This window comes from Nannobrachium achirus (genome assembly GCF_963921795.1).
Source record: "Nannobrachium achirus genome assembly, chromosome: 2".
Classification (NCBI taxonomy): Eukaryota; Metazoa; Chordata; class Actinopteri; order Myctophiformes; family Myctophidae; genus Nannobrachium; species Nannobrachium achirus.
In genome coordinates, this window is record NC_137811.1 from 46470190 (window position 1) to 46473668 (window position 3479).

Genomic DNA, 3479 nt, shown 5'->3' on the forward strand with positions numbered 1-3479 from the left:
AGTATAGTCAATAGAATTTCTAAAGAGACATTTTCTTCCTCATGTCTGCTATCTGTGTGTTGTGTCATTGTCTGTCTGTCTGTGTGTGTGTGTGTGTGTGTGTGTGTGTGTGTGTGTGTGTGTGTGTGTGTGTGTGTGTGTGTGTGTGTGTGTGTGTGTGTGTGTGTGTGTGTGTGTGTGCGTGCGTGCGTGCGTGCGTGCGTGCGTGCGTGTGCATATGCAAGCCTGCATGTGTGTATTCATTTGCTTGTTGTTTTTTTTTCAAACCTGACTCGCGGGTTTGTCAGTCTCTCTTGGCAGTCAGCTGAATTTTTGAAAGACAGAGCACTCGTAACAATTTATGTTCAAAGTGCCCTGCACAGAGTAATTTATTGTGCAGTCAACTGTTAATGTGTTTGTGCTGGGATGAGGGAGGTATGCACAGGTGTTATGTTGTGGGGTGAATTAAGGTAGTGGCAATCCAGGGCTTTGTAATGAAAGTGTCACTGTGATGTACTGTGGCTCGCTCCCAAATTTCACAACGTGTATGCGATCCCATCAAGGACGTTCACGTTGAAGTTTTACATTATACATGTAGGATTGTGTAAGACGTTGGCTGGCGTTTGTGCCATTTGCTTGCAACTGCGAGTGTGTGTTGCCGTCTGCATTTGTGTGGCACAAAGTCAACAAATCGCAGACACATGGTGAGGACAATGGGATAGTGAGTGAGTGGTGCCACACACACACACGCACACACGCGCACACACGTGCATGCGCGTGCACGCACACACACACACACACACACACACACACACACACACACACACACACACACACACACACACACACACACACACACACACACACTGCTTAATGCATGCCTGCAGACACTCTTCTAGGTAGTTAGAACTCAATGTTATCTGCCCCAGCCTGCAGATTCACAGAAAACACATTTCCCTAGGCCGCGTGTGTGTGTGTGTGTGTGTGTGTGTGTGTGTGTGTGTGTGTGTGTGTGTGTGTGTGTGTGTGTGTGTGTGTGTGTGTGTGTGTGTGTGTGTGTGTGTGTGTGTGTGTGTGTGTGTGTGAGAGCGCGCACGCACGCACGTGCATGCAGATACATACAGTAAACATCATGATGGTGTGTGTGTGTGTGAGTCTGTGTGGGTGTGTATTGTGCGTATAAAGGCAGAGAGGATTTAAACATTGTCGTGCTCTATCTGCATTGCAAAGCACATGTGGTAATTGACAGCAGAGAACAGAGAGGCAGAGGCTGAACTGATAGGTGTGGGGGCATAGGGTTGGCACAGGGCTCTCCGAGTCTGGATGGATGCCGTCTCCAGCTTTGATGCTTTGTGTCTAAAGGAATGGATCGACAAAATGCATCCTGGTATTGTCTGCTCTGAGTACACCCAGGGACCAGGCATGCATGCATGGCTTCTGGAGAAAACAAAAATGCTCACAATAATAATGCTAAACAGGTCGCCTTTGCCCATGCATGCACGTATCCTCCCTTAGTGTATGGCTCAGAACAGCTATCAAAGTAACACGTCCAACCCCTCTCAAGATGTGTGTTTTAGTTTACACGCAACTGTGTGAAGGATAGTCCAAGTTGCAGAACAAAGCAATACACACTGAGAAATGTTGTATTAGTAGGACTGCTATCTATTTTGTGATGGGGGTTTATCCAGATACCGGTACATTAGCCTATCGAGAAATTACTATTCAGGGCAGCTTTGACTGAAGTCAACAAAGAAACCATATTATGTATTCCCATGAAGAATATAATGTGTTATAGAATATTAATGTTTGCTTTAAAGGCAGAAAGAAATGGCTATTTATTCTATAACTAATATAGTTGACGCATGTTTACAGAGTACACACACCAACACATCAGGGGGAAAAAAATGTTTTAGTTCCTTTTTTCAAATATGTGGCAATTCTTCATGCTAAAAAGGTAATGATTCTGTAAAATTCAAAAAACAATGTGTGTTGTGGATGTTTAATTACAATTCCAAACAACAACGATGATCACTTCAGACATGGTGGAATATCTATCATGCATTATACATGAAAACATCAAAGTGGGGACATGGTGGTATATTAAACAAAGGCACTCTTACACCCATTTAGCTAATTGACAGTGACACTTAATGAAGATTTAATTTACACCTAATCAGATCATGTAAGCCATGCCCAGTCGCCTTGGCCCATACAGGGAGACGGTAGGGCCAAAAGAGGGAGTCCTGGGAGACCTCCTCTCAGCTCTTATCAATGTTGAGAAATCTCTCCTCCCACTCTTTGGCATAGAGTACGATGCCTAAAATGTACAATCCTGCATAAAATTAACTATACTGTGTATTCTTTTGTTTGTGTGCGTGCGTGCAGTGTGTGTGTGATTTCTGCTATAATAGTGACGGGAGAAAGAGAGAACAAAGTTCCCAACTTCGATTTCGACCTTTCTGTTTTTGCACTTTGTCAAAGCCATGTTTTCTAGCTCCTATACGTTAAAATGTCCATATTATTTTAAAGCACCATACCGGTGGTCTGACATGTTTAGCCCATTGAGTACACGTCACAGTATACTTGGCATTACTGCTGACCATTTTCCAAAACATACCGTTCACTGACAGTGATTGGGAGGCAGACTTTGCAAACTAGAAGATTTAACAACTAAATTGATCTTATTTTATTGCAGTGTAGCAGTAGAGCAGATATAATAGTGTTGTTTGTTCTAAAGCACTGTTCTGTTAAATTAGGAGAGTATATAATTTTGACTGTGTAACTGTAAACCTTTGTGAGCTACTTGATGCTGCACATACATCTGTTATTTAGTTATGCCTTCATTAACCTTTGAACTGAACGTTGTTATAATATGCATTACATGTGTGTAGCACTTTTACACACAAATACAAATAAACTGTATATACAGTATAGGCCTATGTATGCGCGCACACACACACACGCACACGCACACACACGCACACGCACACGCACACACACACACACACACACACACACACACACACACACACACACTAATTAGCATACCTTGGTAAACTGAAATGAAAATTTCCAATTACGTCTCACTCTCTGGAAAAAAAAACAATGGTAGTTTATTATTGGCATTACTGCATCTCCTCTGACAACAAAGTCACTGTGAGTTGTTTTGGTTTGGCAGAGTAAACAGAAATGCTGTGGTAGCGTACCTCCTACCCAGCAGTCAGCTAACAAACCTGGACTAAAGAGACTGAAGTCAGGTGAAGGCGCTTCACTTGAGGTTGCACTGACATGCTTTTAATTAAAACCTTCCCACACATTGCTGTTCCAAAGGCCCATGAGCTAAAAGGAATCATTAGTGTGTGTGTGTGTGTGTGTGTGTGTGTGTGTGTGTGTGTGTGTGTGTGTGTGTGTGTGTGTGTGTGTGTGTGTGTGTGTGTGTGTGCGCGCGTGCGCATGCGTGTGCACACTTAAATTTCAGTGACTGCTAGTGTGACAGTAAT